Here is a 16,723-nt window from a genome sequence, read left to right as displayed (position 1 = left end):
TGTGTGTGTTTTTTAAGTACACAGAAAATGAGTTTATACGTTGTACATTTTGTCTCTTCTTTCATCTTTTCCTCTTTATCGGTCACTTCCCTTTTAAAACTGGCCTTTGGCAAACCAGATTTCCATTAACATCACACAGTTGTATGTGTGTAACTTCAAGACAGTGCCTTTCAAGAGAACTTGTAAAACAACAACAGCACCACACACCACACATACACACACACACACACACACCTATTAAGCAACATATAATCATTTCTTTCTTTCTGAAGAATCCAAAGTGACATGAAGAATTTCTTCCCTTCTTTTCATATTTCTTCAGGAGAGCTAGTGCTCTTATTCTTCCAACATATGGCAGGTGAGAGAAGAATGCTGAAACTGATAATTACATTCCACATGCCTTTGTGAAACGATTTCATAAAATTTTCTTATTTATTTATTTTTTAAAAAATATTTCTATGACTGCTAAATCATAAAAATATATAACAAAGTGGTTTACAAGATTTAGAAAGATTAAAAACCACACAATAGGAAAGCGTTCAAAAGTTTAAAACAATTCAAAAGCTGAAAAGTTAAACACAAACATCAATAAACCACTGTTGGAAGAACGAGCTCTTAATTGCCTGCATAGGCCTGGCAGAATAGAAAAGTTTCCAGCATTTAAAAGTTGGCACAGAAGGCAGTACGATTAGTAGTAGAACAACAGTAGAACAGATCAGCAGTAGAACAGATGGTTTGCATGCAACATGGACAGGGCTGACCCAAGGCATTTTGCTGCCTGAAGCAAACACAAAAATGGTGAACTCCCTGTGGGAATTGTAGTTTGTTAGGAGTGCTGTGTTAATAATAATAATAATAATAATAATAATAATAATAATAATAATAATTTATTTATATCCCGCCCTCCCCAGCCGAAGCTGGGCTCAGAGCGGCTAACAACAGTAAAATGATACAACATTCTAAAATCAGTTCATTATAAAATCAGTTCAAATCAAATTAATGGCATCTATTGGGCTAGAGTTCTGTGAGCATTGCCAAAGGAGAGGGTCAGGCTGTGCCCTGGCCAAAGGCCTGGTGGAACAACTCTGTCTTGCAGGCCCTGTGGAAAGATGTCAAGTCCCGCAGGGCCCTAGTCTCTTGTGACAGAGCATTCCACCAGATCAGAGCCACAGCCGAAAAAGCCCTGGCTCTGATTGAGGCCAGCCTAACCTCTCTGTGGCCCGGGATCTCCAATATGTTCTTGCTTGAAGACCGTAAGGTCCTCCGTGGAACATACCAGGAGAGGCAGTCCCATAGGTACAAGGGTCCTAGGCCATATAGGGCTTTAAAGGTTAAAACCAGCACCTAAACCTGATCCTGTACTCCACCGGGAGCCAGTGCAGCTGGTATAGCACCGGATGAATGTGATCTCGCAGGGAAGACCCCGTAAGGAGTCTCACTGCGGCATTCTGCACCCGCTGGAGTTTCTGGGCAGCCCATGTACAGCCAGTTACAATAATCCAGTCTGGAGGTGACTGTTGCATGGATCACAGTGGCTAGGTCAGGGCAAGAGAGGTAAGGAGCCAACTGCTTAGCTTGGCAGAGGTGTTAGTGCATGGATAGACAATATCAGACTCAGGAACCAAATGCAGCCCTCAAGGGACTCAGACCACCCTGTCTCCAGTCCTGCTTTGTACCCTCCTTGAGTGCCTTTGACTGAAATATGTCTTTGGATGGTCTAAGACCTCAGGGAACTGTTGCCACTCTTGGTAGATAGTATCAGGTTGGAAGGATTGATGATCTGAGTAAAAAGCAGCTATTCTTGCATTGTAACATTCCCCTCTATCTATTCCCCCACCCGATCAATTTGACACAATATGGTTTCCTTTCCTGACTTTCATAAATACTTTTCTTGAGAGTTCATGACCTCCCACTACCCACAGTGGGTTTTGGAGGGCCACATCAAACAGCTGTTTTACTTATTCTTTATCTGATCTCAGTGCTTATCACTTCTTTCCAATCATATACTGTCACAACACATGAGAGATCTGTACCTGTTTGTTCTGTTATTGTTGTTCTTTATTATACTGCAATTTGCAAAATATTATTATTATTAATAATGCTGAAGTGAAATTAATATTTATTGTGTTATTTGCTGTAGTGAACGATGGGTGAAATTTCTTTGTGTTCTTCTTGTTTAATTGGTGTAAAACTAGTCTGTTAAAAAAAAACACAAGAAGAAATTTAGCACAAAATGGACAACTCTCCATAGCTCCTTCTTCTAAAGTGAACAATTAAGCACATCATTCACCAACATGCACATTCTTGGATCAAGAATATCCATTAGGGAAAGATCTTGTGTTGACTTTGCTAATAGAAATGAATTCAGGAGAAATATGTAAGGTTGGTGCATTGCCAACGCAAAGAAAAACCTTCTTAAAACACTGCTAGATTACCCCCCTCCCAAAATGCTTTGAGAAATCTCAAGTTTCATTTCCTCACAAATGAGCTCTGCCTTGTCCTGCTGAAGAGAAATCATGTGATCTGGGTGCCAGAGCGAAACTCTGCAAACAATTCCAAAGAATACAAGCTTTTCCCAAAATAGGACGTGCCAAAATGAAAAGCTTCCCCCCAAAATAATTCCTAAGGTATGTTACCTGTATGATAGGACTCCAAAATTAGCAGGATCCAACGGCAGTTTTAAGTTCTGCAACCTTCCCATTCTCCTGAAGAACATCACCAATCTTCTTGATCTTCCTTTAGTTTATCTGCAAAAATCTAGGGAAATTTTGACCGAGCAGAAAAAGCTCCAAGTTTATCACATTTTTTTCTTTAAATGAAATTCAGCAGCTTTTCTGCACATCCTCCTTCCTCCAACAGTCCCCAGAGAGCTGGAGAACAAGAAAAAACAGACTTTTTAGAGGGTGCGCCTCACTTGCGCAATTTGTGCTTATGGCCGTGGGGCCCCAGAACATAGCCTCTGTGTAATTGGGGGGGGGGGGACTCCTGTATATGAAGGGTATTGACAACCAAGCATGTGGTGAGCATATGGGGTGGATGGCTGCCACAGGAACTGGCGTTCCGATTCATGTACTCATGGCAGGGTGCGGCCAAAGTTATGGATGGCTTAAAGGGGAAGGATGAGAAGATGGCATGAGTTGCGAGTGCAACTGTGTCAAGTCACTCAGACTGATCTTATTCACACTTAGGAATATAGGGACCTGCCTTCTATTGACCCAGGCCATTCGTCCATTTAGCTCAGCATTGTCTAAACTGACCAGCAGGTTTCACTCAGAGATTTCTCCCAGCTGCACTTGAAGATGCTGAGGATTGAACCTTTTGTATGCTCTAGTGCTGAGCCATGACCCTTTCCCTAAGGCTGGCAGCTTCTGCCCATGAGGCCTCTATTTCAAATCTGCAAGTCTCTGACATGTGCCTTGGGTTGTGCATTCTGGAAAATGCACTGTTTTTCCTAACATTGAAAATAATGTCAGAAAATAGCCATGTAACTCCTGAAACACCACTTGGAGGATGTTTGGGGTGGCAGGAAAGCTGATGTAGGGTACCTGAGATGTGTGAACCACATAACGAGCCCGGTTTGTCCAAACAAAATTTTATTGGGCAAGTAGTTTTACAGCTCTTGCTGCCGTCCAAGACATTTTGCTACCTGAGGCAAAGGATGTTTCCCGCTTGCAAAGGCACTAACCACTCTGGCAGCTGAATTATATTCCAACACTTGAGAAAGGCCAGCTTGTTCCACCAACTCTGAAATCTAGGTGACACAGGACAGGTCATGTGACATGGACAGTTCAACAGAGGTGAATGGGCTGGGAAGCTTAAGAACAACTGGGGCAAAGGGTTTCTCCTCTGTTGCCTCCTTCATCCCCCCACCAAGCACCTGCCACCTCAGCTGGCTGCCTCACTCTTCCTAATGCAGCAGTAGGAACATGTGGTCCTTCAGATGCTGTTGGACTCCAGTTCCCATCAACCCCAGCCGTCATAGCCTGTGGTCAGGGATGGTGGAAGTTTTAGTCTAGCAACCTACAGAGCACCACAGGTTCCCCATCCCTGCCCTGTTTTGCACTAAATCATGCAGCAGGCAGTGGTGGAAGCCAACCAAAAGCCCCCTTCAAGTTCATCCTGAATAAGCAACAGGCTCTTCTTGTGGTGATAGGAAAGGGACTTGATTTCCTGGTTCCAGTCAACCAGTCTGGAAAAAAGCAAAAACACCCAGCTGCTGCTTTTCTAAATAACTTATAATTAGACTGCAAACTGTAGTCATTTGTTAGGTCCGGATTCAACAGATATGATTCATAGGGTTGTAGGGTTGTTCACAAAAGCAAAACAAACAAGGCAGGATGAAACCAGCATGACTGACAAAATACGTGGAGACTAGCCAATCCGCATTTAGCTTGTGCACATTCACACTTAGCGTCTCCAGCTTAGTCAACTGGAAGCCAAAAACTCCTTCATGGTACAGCAAGCAGCTCCAGTCCCACAAGCAGGGTGCACCATGGCTTGAAACTTGATGTGATGTGCCACAAGAGGAAGAGGGGACTCCCATCCTTCCAGGAGCAAGATTGCTGCCAGCCTAACCTGAGCCCATTGAAGGCTCTTTGAGAAACTCCAGAAGCACATGGAAAGAAAGACTAGAGAGAGAGAAAGACTAGATCACATACATGCTGCATTAATTGGTTTAAAATGGGTACTTTGTGGTGCTAACAACAGTTTCCTAATGTGCCCCAAGCCCAAAAAGGTTGGGAACCCCAGATGCAGTTTCCAGCTTTTGGTTTTCTTCCTTTTTCCTCAGCCCAGAGGAGAGGGAGTTTCCTAACAGAGTTAGGTATCCCCAGAGCCCCACACCTACCTCTTGACTTCAGAGGAAACATGGCGAGTCCCTAATCCCTGAGCAAGAGGCCTGAGCATTCTGCTCAGTGTGGTGTAGTGGTTAAGAGCGGTAGTCTCGTAATCTGGGGAACCGGGTTCGCGTCTCCGCTCCTCTACATGCAGCTGCTGGGTGACTTTGGGCCAGTCACACTTCTCTGAAGTCTCTCAGCCCCACTCACCTCACAGAGTGTTTGTTGTGGGGGAGGAAGGGAAAGAAGATTGTTAGCCACTTTGAGACTCCTAGGGTAGTGATAAAGCGGGATATCAAATCCTCTTCCTCATCAACACATACCTTGTTTCCCGGCACTTTCCCCTACTCCCTGAAAACCTCCCACCCCAGGACTCCTCCAATTAGTTCCTCCTGCCTTTCTGGCTTGCCACCCGGTAATTAGACGCTGGCAACTCACAGTTCAGAGTGCCTTTGCTTGGCTAGTTCCTTTCCTGTTTTGCTCTTCATTGTGGGAGGAGCTTCCAAGTTCCAGCCTTTCTAACAGAACTTCAACTCACCTGTTGGCTGTCCCAGCTCTTTATGTTGCTGCAGGGGAGACCAAAATGCTACCTGCTTCTATAACTCATCACTTCCAGCCTGACCATGTTTAGTTCTGGCCAGGCTGGTCACAAGATGATGCGATGGCAGGCACCTGGTAGTTTTATAATTATCTTACAATTCTTTTACATTATTATATTAGCTGTTGGTGGAGTTGGTGGGTGTGCAAAACAGAAAAAATATAAATATTTTAAATGAATGAACAAATGCATGCATTCATTCTTGTTTGTGATGTGTTAAAACCAAAAGTATTTTAAATGAATAAATAATTTCTTCTTTGGCATCTGCTTGAGCTTCACCTTACTTTTTCACTTTTTTTGGTGTTGACCCTCTCCCTTTTTTTACTGTCTCTGAATGGGAGCTACTAGTACATGTTGCATGAAACTGATATTCTAAAGTATCTGTAAGAGGCCTTCAAATATTGAGGGTGAAGGGAAGTTCCCTTTAGCTTCACAGTTTGTTCCAAAATAGGATTTGTTATACGTAATTTGTAATAGTCCTGAAACAAGTTTGCTATTTCACTGGGAGTCAGCCCTAATTTATAGCATACGTGTAATGGTTCTAGGGGTTGCTCGTGCGTAAACCAGTGCAACGCCTGGCTGGGTTGCCCGAGTGAACCTTTTCTGTCCGTACAGCCACTCACCCGTGGCTGTCTCAATCGCTGGCAGAATCCGTCAGTGGGCGTTTCTTGAACTTCTTCCAGCAAAGAAGCTCTTTGACACCAAGTCTCCTCCTACTCTCCCTGCGCGGAAGCCTTCTGCGCAAGGAGGGTGTAGGCAGCGGAGGACCCTTACTCTCCCCGCTGGTCCCTGGCAAGGAGTCATGGGACCGCCTCGCCGATTGCCCCATCTGCCCCCCTTCTCCACTGGTGCTATGCTGATTCTCTTCCCCAGAAGATGGGCTGCCTCTCCCCATCCCGGGACGCTCTCTGGAACCCCTTCAGAGCCCGCTCTCTCCCTCCGGCCCTGATGGCAGTTCCCTGACAATATGCTTCAATGTTGTTTGCACTCATGCCCTGCTAACAGGCTTCCCATAGGCACCTGTCTTCTTGGCTGCTGCAAGGACAGTCTAGGTGGGGCTGTGGTTTGATCTAGCAAGACTCTTCTTATGCTATTACGTTTAATAATTAGATCCTGAAAAGGGATTGTAGCATTTAAGGAAAGTGAACCAGATAATGCTTTTCAACCATGAGAATTAATGGATTGGGAAAGAAATGGAGAGGTATCGGCTGCTGAAAGCCCATTTAAGTTGGACCAAACAGGCCTTGGTCAGATCCAGCAAAGCACTTTGTATATGGAGACTAAGCTTTCAATGTTCCTTTTGCTCTCATCAGGAGCCTTCTGAAGGAGGCCCATATAATTTCTGAGTTATCACAGATTCTTCATTTGAAACGGTCAGAACAGCTTACGTATGATTTCCAGATAAGCCCGCTGCCCCCTGCCCACTACTCCTTCCTTCTGCGGATACAAATAATATTGCCATGCTCAGCTTTCAACATATAGCAAGGGACTATGGTGTTGGAGGAGACTCTTGAGAGTCCCATGGCCTGCAAGAAGATCAAACGTCTCCATTCTTAAGGAAATCAGCCCTGAGTGCTCACTGGACGGACAGATCCTGAAGTTGAGGCTCCAATACTTTGGCCACCTCATGAGAAGAGAAGACTCCCTGGAAAAGACCCTGATGTTGGGAAAGATGGAGGGCACAAGGAGAAGGGGACGACAGAGGACGAGATGGTTGGACAGTGTTCTCGAAGCTACCGGCATGCGTTTGACCAAACTGCGGGAGGCAGTGGAAGACAGGAGTGCCTGGCGTGCTCTGGTCCATGGGGTCACGAAGAGTCGGACACGACTAAACGATTAAACAACAACATGAGACTCTGGGCTGGAAGCTGAAGAATCTTAGGGGCACAGGTGGTCATTTCATCACTTCTTCCTGTTGAAGGTCGTGGCCCAGGGAGAAAGAGGAAAATCCTGGAAGTAATCCACTGGCTGCGCAGGTGATGCCATCAGGAATTGGACACAGTACTCCGGGTGTGGTCTGACCAAGGCAGAATAGAGTGGTACCATGACTTCCCTTGAACTGGACACTATACTTCTGTTGATGCAGCCTAGAATAGCATTAGCTTTTTTTGCTGCTGCATCACACTGTTGACTCATGTTAAGCTTGTGGTCCACCAAGACCCCTAGATCCTTTTCACTTGTACTGCTAGTAAGCCATGTGCCCCAGCCCCAGCCCATCTATGTGAATATGTTGCTGCACACATAGGGTCCCTCCTCGCGCTTGCCAAATACAAGGGTGTGTGGTCACAGGGGCTAGCAGGTAGAGCCTCGTTCCCCCTCTCAGTGCATAAACTGTATTCTTTGAACACTGCTAAGGAGAAAAAGGCTTGCTCAGTGCACAAAATGACACAGAGAGATCAGCACTATTTACCTAAAGACTTCATAAGGAATCTGGGAATGTGGAAAGAAGTGGAGATTAGTATATAGTATATAGTTGCAGTGGATAATAAAGGAGCAGTCCTATGCCAAGCATACGTTCTGCCCACAGAATTCCTCCTCCGAAATCGCCACTGAAATCCTAGTTCCTCTCTATCAAGAACATCTGGTTTTGGGCTCTTGTTGTTTACATGTTTGCCAGCCCTGCACTCTTATTTAAAACAAAAAAACAATTTCTTCTCGTCCAAAACATTTCTCATTCCAACTTCTCTCCCCGCCCTCCCCTGTTAAAAATCCTGTCTGGATTAATATCTCTGTGTGTTCTGAAAATATCCAGAAAGCTTTGGGGGTCGTATGTAATTTGTTCTTAAAGACTTCGGACTGCAACAGACACTTTAACCTCTTGCAGTTTGCAGGAGTACGGTACGGAATATGCATGTGAAGGTCGGCACTTTTAATATTGTTGAATGTTGGTGGAATGCCCATTTCATGGGAATCACAAAACCTTAATTGCTCCATCATGTTGCTGGATAGGAAGAGTCTATGGAAATTTACAGGAACGCGAACAGGACCAGTGACTGGGAAGGTTTAATGCATTGACCTACTGCGCCATCTAGCAGGGAACTCAACAGACTTTTCCCCCTCCACTGGCCCTTGAGCAGATAACTCTGAACAAATCTGTGTGGTCTTGGCAGCAGCATCACAGCACGAGTATGTGAGTGCACTAAAGACTAAAGGCATGAAAATGATTCTCCTTGAGAGATACAAAGCAGATCTATTTTTGATGGGGACAAATACGGCAAAACATGCATGCACAAGCACCAGCACCTCTTTTTCAACTAAAGCTTTTTTCAGCCAAGTCTGTACCACTTCAGATGCTGGGAGTATCATAACCATCATGGCTAGTAGTATTGACAATCTCATTCCCTGTGAATTTCTCTGGTGCCTTTTTAACGCATACCAGTTGCTGGGATCACAAGTGGGAGAGTGAGCAGGAGATGCTATTGTGTTCCTGTCCAGCTCTGTAGGCTTCCTAGAGGATTGGGGTGGCGATAGAATGCTGGACTAGATGGGCCTGAGGTCTAATCTAGGATTAAGTCCCATTGAACTTGAAACAATTGAACTCACAAGATATGGCAATGGCTACATGATTACGTTGTTTTACAATGAGAGTGGACAAATTCATGGAGGAAAGGTTTACTGGATATGTTTAGCTGAGACATCCATGCTCAGAGGTCATGTACTTCAGAATAACAAATTCAGGGGAAGAAACAATGAGTGGAGGCTCTTCTTTTTAAGCCCTGTTTCTGGACTTCCTGGAGGTATCCAGTTAGCCACTGTTGAGTAGAGGATGCTGGAGCAAACAAAGACACCTTGGTTTCATCCAGCAGGAGTCATGTTAGGTTCTCTGGGTCACCGGCTACTCTAGAACACGACATCTGCTTAATATCCATGCTGTAATATGGGGTTGGACTTCAGCCTTGTTGGATCATCATCATCGTTGTTGTTGTTGTTGTTTACTAAAACCCCAAACTCTACCAACCTGAGCTCACCGCGAGAGACATAACAGGGTGCACTCTGAGCACATTCAGAGCCCATGGATTTATTTCCAAAACTGAACAGAATCCTTTTACACAAAAATCCTAGTTAACTTTCTCCATTTCAGCAGCATGATTTTGGTGGGGAAAGTCATTTGATTATTAAGCAACTGGCAGCCAGAAATGCTAGAAACAGGGTAGCTAACATGGTGTCCTGCAGGTGTAAAAGGTAAAGGGACCCCTGACCATTAGGTCCAGTCATGACCGACTCTGGGGTTGCGGCGCTCATCTCGCTTTCTTGGCCGAGGGAGCCAGCATACAGCTTCCGGGTCATGTGGCCAGCACGACTAAGCTGCTTCTGGTGAACCAGAGCAGTGCATGGAAACACCATTTACCTTCCCACCGGAGCGGTACCTATTTATCTACTTGTACTTTGACATGCTTTCAAACTGCTAGGTTGGCAGGAGCAGGGACCGAGCAACGGGAGCTCACCCCGTCGCGGGGATTCAAACTGCCGACCTTCTGATCAGCAAGCCCTAGGCTCAGTGGTTTAACCCACAGTGCCACCCGTGTCCCATCCTGCAGATGTAGTTGGATTATAACAACTGGAGGGCACGGCATTGGCTATCCTTGCCCAAGCTGATCATACCATAAATCATCCAAAGATTTCCCAGCAGATCACAATCTACTTTCTGCCCTCCCCTGCATTAATACACAGTAGAGAAGTGACAGTCTGTAAAACATTTGAAAGAGGGGGAGGGAATCTAATAACAGCAACAATTTTTCCTCCCCTGGATGTCTGAGTCAACTCAGGTGGTGAAACAAGACTCTTAAAAATGACATCACTGTGTCAGTTTCCCCCTCTCTTCCTAGGGACATGTAGGAACACATACCCTGTCTTATGACATTATCCTGTTACGTGTTTTCCTGCCCATATTCTACTCGTAGTGTTTGGTTCTGCCCCTCCTCAATGGGTCAGGAGGAGAGCTGTCCACACTGTAAGTGTTTAAAGTGCTCCTGATACATTTATCCACTTAAACATTCATTTGGAGCCAGAAACACAATCTGTTTTTTAAGGAGAAGAAACTGTTCCCAGAAGCAGAAAGGAGTTAGCTTCAGGATATAGTGCTTAAATATTTTCCGTATGTTGCTATGGTCCCTATTGTGTTGTTGTATTGTTATGAAATTATTCTTGTGATGGTTGATCTTGTGATGTATTCCTGTTTTCTTCGCTGTAAGCCACTTTTGAGCACGATCCTTTTTGTGGAAACGCAGCATACAAAGAAGATGCTGTAGACAAGGGAATGCCTTACCCCATATGCTCTTGCTGTCCACTCCAAGGTCACATGCACAATATGTCATATGTGTGTGTATCCTCACTGGGTGACCTTGGGCCAGTCACCGTCTCTTAGCCTAACCAGAATTACAAGGTTGTTATGAGGATGAAATGGGGAGGATGAGAGCCATGTACACCACTTTCAGCTCCTTGGAAGCTAAAAAGTAGTACATAATTGTAATAAATAAACCACACACACGTATGTGTGTATATAGGTATATGTATATAGATATATGAATGTAAGGTAGTAAAAATATGCCCAACTTTTAGAAAACATCTGAAGGGAGCCCTGTATGGGAAGTTTTATTACGTTTTTATATACCGGTATGCTGGAAGCCACCCAGAGTGGCTGGGGCAACCCAGCCAGATGGGCGGGTTATTAATATTATTAATATTAATATTAATATTAATATTAATATTAATATTAATATTAATATTAATATTAATATTAATATTAATATTAATAATGTTGCTGTTGCTGTTGCTGTTGCTGTTGCTGCTGCTGCTGCTGCTGTTGCTGTTGCTGTTGCTGTTGCTGTTAAGTTTATTTATATTGCACGTGTGAATGTGCCCAAACCAGACGTAGTTCTTGGGTGTCCCGTGCAATTTCTTGTTGGAAAAGCCGGCGGACGCCTTGGGGCGCAGAACAGGAGTGCGGCGCCCAGGCTTCGTTGCTGAAGGTGCCACATTCCTCCGTCTTCGGTATACGAGGGAACAGAAAAAATCTCCCCAAACCCCACAGCAGCGGCGGCCAGCGAGGCTTTCGCAAGAGCGCAGAGTGCCAGACGCCAGTCAGCTTCCGCGGAAAAGACGCGCATTCCCCACAACTCGAGAATGACGGATTCACGCCGGGAAGGGCGGAGGAGGTCGGGCCAGGCTGCTGCTGCCGCCGAGCGAAAGCGAACTCGGCGCAACTTCCCTCGCGATGCCGCTCTTTGCCTTCAAAGTACCCGAAAGCGAACTCTCTCGGCCGGCATCCCAAAAACACCAGCTGCTCCCTAACTTTGGTCGGGTCGCGCCGTCCCGGTCGCTGTGCCACTTTCCTGATGGGAATTCTCCCCAACCCCCATCCCAGTTAAAGGTTGGGGACGGGGGTGGGGCGCTGACTCACCACGGTTGGGATTCCCACACCCTTTTCTCCCCGCGCCCTCCAAAGTTCCCCCGTGCGCATTGGAAGGGAGCGACACGCGTTGGCGGCAGCAGCGAGATCTCCTGGTTCCCCCATCTCTTCTCGACCCTCTAGCGGGGGCCCCACGGGCGACGTGAGTATCCCCACCTCCATTGCTGGGCTTCGCGCTCTTCGTTTCTTTCCCCCTAACCCGGAGTCTTGAAAACAAGAGCGTGTCTCTCTCCTTCTCTCCCTCCCTCCCTCCCTCTCTCTCTCTCTCTCCCTGTCTGGTGATGCTCGTGAGCCCGGAGGGACAAAAATCGATCGGGTCGTAGTTCTGAATGGTCACACAGCTTCAGGTTTATAGCTCAGCGCAGGTTATAGCGACGACCAACCAACATGGACAGCTTGGGGGAAAAGGATTAGACAAACTGTTGCTTGGACTAGATTTTGGCTTCACCCAGCAGGGCTGTTCTGTTGTCATGACCTTACTGTACGCTTTCAACCTTACTGTATGCTTGTGAAACATGGACCACTTCTAAACACCATCTCCAACTCCTCAAAAGATTCCATCAGTGGTGTCTCCGAAATTTTTTATACATGACTTGGGAAGACAAAGATCACCAGTATTGAAGCAATGATTCTTCAACATCAACTTCGTTGGACTGGTCATGTTGTGTGGATGTCTGATGATTGTCTTCCAAAGCAACTAATCTATTCTGAACTTAAAAATGGAAAGCGTAATGCTGGTGGTCAACAAAAGAGGTTTAAAGAGTGTCTCAAGGCAAATCTAAAAGTAGTATAAAGGTAAAGGTACCCCTGACCATTAGGTCCAGTCGTGACCGACTCTGGGGTTGTGCGCTCATCTCACTCTATAGGCCGAGGGAGCCAGCGTTTGTCCACAGACAGCTTCTGGGTCATGTGGCCAGCATGACATAAACACCAACAATTGGGAAACACTGGCCTGTAAGCACTCCAATTGGAGAACAGCCTTACCAAAGATGTCATGGGCTTTAAAGACACTCGGACTCAGGAGGCAAGGGAGGAACATGCTAAGAGGAAGGCACACTTGGCAAATCCACACCGTGATCAACTCCTGCCTGGAAACCAATGTCCCCACTATGGAAGGACGTGTGGATCCAGAATTGGCCTCCACAGTAACTTACAGACTCATTGTTAAAACCATGTTTATGGAAGACAATCTTACTCGGCTACGAGTGATCACCCCAAAAAGAAGAAGACAACTTGAATACAATATTTTTGGGGGGAGGTAAGCCCCACCCTGCATAAGCAATCACATGACCTGCTTTACACATGCCATTTGAATGGGAATTCCCCTCAACTTAAGGGCATCCCCTCAAATATTTTATTGGGGGGCTGAAGAGATCTCTGCCTCCAGGAGTTAGCTTCTATGATGAAGGCGGCGATTTTGGTTTGCCCTCTGCTATTTAAAGCCTTGAAGGCAGGTACCTAACAGGTGGGAGCCTTCCTTTTTTATAATATTTTTTATTAATTTTAACATATAAATTATAAAATGTACCACAAAGCTTATCACTTATACAATCTTTTTGGACTACCATCAGCACCTCTGATGATCCACCGTTTTCACCACTTCTTATGCATTTCTTAACTTTATATTGCCTTTACATCTCTTAACAAATCATCCTCCCCCTTATCCATTTTTTTCAATACTTCTAATAATACTCCTCACAAAACTTCTTGCAACCCTACAAACGTCGTCTGTTCTGCACAATTACTTTTCAAATAGTCCGTAAATTTACTCCAGTCTTCCATGAATTTCTGGTCTCGCCGGTTTCGAATCCTTCCTGTTAGTTTATCTAATTCTGCATAGTCCATTAACAGGTGGGAGCCTTCCTATGTCTTGTGCTGAGAGAAAGTTGTCGTTGTTGCAGCAGGTTGTGTTATACTGAGTCCGGCCGTTGGTCTATGGCGTGTCAGTGGCCATATGTTTACTGGAAGAGCACAGTAGGCTTCTCGTGGTCCTGAGCCTCACTTCACAGAACAAGTGGAATTGGTGGGAGTTGGCTACACATTCCTCCTGCATTGCCAGTCAAAGCTTCCTTGCCCCAGCACAGCAGCTTTATTATTATTATTATTATTATTATTATTATTATTATTATTATTATTAAAATTCAGGGGTCTAGGGTCTGATCATGTACTTCCTATGCCACATGGCATGACTTAAATTTCCCAGAAGCCTCTGCTTCCAAGCCTAGAATCACCACTGCACAAAATAGATCTGATTCAGCAGGGATCTTCTGCGTGAAGAGTGGGGACTCCCATTCTGCTGGATGGCGTTTGTAACCTACAGCTGAACTGCGATTTCTCAGAAGAGATTTCTCTGAGGCTTTGCCGATAATGCTCTGTTGATTTGGTTTTCTGCTGTCATGCAAAAGCTAACAGTTCCACAGAAAAAACCAAAATAAAAAAATTCCTTCCAGTAGCACCTTAAAGACCAACTAAGTTAGTTCTTGGTATGAGCTTTCGTGTGCATGCACACTTCTTCAGATACACTTCTTGCATACTTTCTTTCAGTGTGCATGCACACGAAAGCTCATACCAAGAACTAACTTAGTTGGTCTTTAAGGTGCTACTGGAAGGAATTCTTTTATTTTGTTTTGACTATGGCAGACCAACACGGCTACCTATCTGTAACTAGTTCCACAGAAGATTCTGTGAATGGTCCCTGCCTCTTCGTGTGTGCATTCGCTGCATTTCAACGTCCGACCACAACCCTCAACAAAATGGACTAGATCCAGCTAAGCTTTACTGAGAGGAGACCCGTTGACCTTTTCAACCTTGGCTGTTGGAGGCGGTACGCCTCTGAATGCCTGTTGCAAGGAGTCACAAGTGGGGAAGAGGTCTTTTTTGCAAGGAGATTATATGATGTTTGTCAAGCAATTGGCACCCCATGCTTTCCAGTTCATTTTCTCGGCATTCTCCTTGTTGCAAAAAGACTGATTTTGAGGGGAAGTGGGTTTGTGTTGCAAGAGCACCAAATCAACTTTAATTATGCAACCAGAATTTGCTGCTGCTGCTGTTTTATATACACCACCCTTTATCCAAAGATCACAGGACATTTCACAGTATAAAAACACAAAATGCATGACATAATAACAAGAGATGCACACACAAAACAATATTCCCCCAAGGCACATTTAAAAGGACATAGATTGCTTAATCAGCCCAGGGCCTGGGTGAATGTTTTTGCTGGTGCCTAAAGATATGTTTTGAAGGTGTCAGGCAGGCTAGCCTCACTGAGAGAATTCCACAAACAGCATGACTGAATGCCATCCAAAAATAGTGGATCATCCCTGACTGCTGACTGACTGATGGAAGATGAACTTCCAACAATATGAGGAGCCACAGGTTCCTATCCTGAACTAGGGACACCAAATTTAAAAACTTGCATTCAAGAAACCTTTTGGTCCTGTTCCCTTCTCCAAATCTTTCCATGTTATATCAGTTATGATGCTCTCTGGATAACCGGGAGCCATTTTGGTCTTCCTCAGATTGCCTACCTCACAAGGTTGTTGTGAGGATCAAACGAGGGTAGAGAAAGGCCATGGGCTCCTTGAAGAAAGGAAGGTGTAATGATGTACTGTATTTTTTGGCATATAAGACTACTTTTTAACCCAGGAAAATCTTCTCAAAAGTCGGGGGTCGTCTTATACGCCGGCTACAGCAGTAGCTCCTGCAGCAACTCCCCACCAAAGAACAAAACGACAGCAAATTAAATCAGAGGACACCAGGCTCTCTAGATGAAGCAGAAATACGCTTGAAAATTGGCCCCAGAAGCCCCCCCCCCAATCACCAGCAACAGAACGACCCAAACCGCTCCCGGTTTTATTTGGTGTGCGTTGAAAGAGGGGTAGTCTTATACGGCGAGTATATCCCAAACTCTATATTTTAACTGGAAAAGTTGGGGGTCGTCTTATACGCCCAGTCGTCTTATACACCGGGAAATACGGTAATAAATAAATTTCACAACTTTGTCCACGACTGTCCGATTAGAGCAAAACAAATGATTAGTTTCATTGTAGTAGTGCACGACGGTAGGTTTATAAATGCACCTGGGCATTAATGTAGCGGTTATGTTCTGAAGCTATACATATTCGTACTCCGGGTCAAATTAGCTCAGTGATAGAGCACATGCTTTACATGCCAAAGGTTGCAAATGCAATCTCAGACATCTCCAGGTAGTGGATTAACAGAAAATTCCAGTCTGTGTCTGAAGCTCTAGAGACTCACTACCAGCCACCATAGGCTAGGAGGCCTCAGCCTTTCTAGGCCTGGAAACACATTTGGAAATCTAAGAAACCGCTGTGGGGTACCCCAAAATATCCACTTCACAAAGCCACAAGTGGTGATGCTCAGATCTCTCCCCCAATTGAACAACAAAGGAAAACACCTATGCACCACACACAAAACAAATTAAGACAGGAAAAAGCAGGGAGCCCCACCCAAAACAAGGTAACCCCTTTCCAGCCAAAACACTCTATCCTTATTAAAATAAATAAATAAAATTCAGAGGAGTTTTGGGCAGGTGCCAAGAAGAACGTCTGAAAGCACCATAGTGACCACTCTGTAGATAAGAGTGGTGGTTTGACTCAGTATAAGGGACCTCTCTATGTTACATCCCTCGGATCAAAGGAAGTACTGTGAAAAGGAAAAACACATGCAAATAATCGATGGGCACTTTTGTTTGTGAAACGTCACATCTTCCTCAGCAACTGCTTTCCTTTGCTGGCATCTCGCTGGCCCATTTACTCACTCCTTTGGCACCGTGCATACAATCTTCACGATGACAATAACTTGCAAGAACAACAAGAAAACATGAAGGATTTTTTTTTAAAAAAAACAATACTTTTT

General features: G+C 45.0%; 1 protein-coding gene and 1 long non-coding RNA gene across 4 annotated transcripts in view; one reads left to right on the top strand and one right to left on the bottom strand.

Annotated features, from left to right (window-relative positions):
- Positions 1-2,862, bottom strand: part of LOC307226412 — a 31,668-nt gene extending 28,806 nt beyond the window's left edge. Inside the window, exon 1 of the long non-coding RNA XR_013843387.1 lies at positions 2,637-2,862. This is a non-coding gene — a long non-coding RNA (uncharacterized lncRNA). The remainder of the gene's footprint in view (positions 1-2,636) is intronic.
- Positions 2,863-11,588: 8,726 nt separating this feature from the next.
- LOC307226204 (oncostatin-M-specific receptor subunit beta-like) overlaps positions 11,589-16,723 on the top strand; it is a 51,900-nt gene continuing 46,765 nt past the window's right edge. For 2 of the 3 annotated variants that reach the window (XM_079994771.1, XM_079994770.1), the window contains exon 1: positions 11,589-11,984. The gene's annotated coding sequence lies outside the window, so the exon portion shown is untranslated. The remainder of the gene's footprint in view (positions 11,985-16,723) is intronic. The other variant, XM_079994769.1, reaches the window with a different exon arrangement.

Source organism: Podarcis cretensis, assembly GCF_951804945.1.
Source record: "Podarcis cretensis genome assembly, chromosome: 11".
NCBI classification, from domain to species: domain Eukaryota; kingdom Metazoa; phylum Chordata; class Lepidosauria; order Squamata; family Lacertidae; genus Podarcis; species Podarcis cretensis.
Note: the sequence above shows the minus strand (reverse complement) of the source record. Positions and strands in the feature narration are given on the sequence as shown.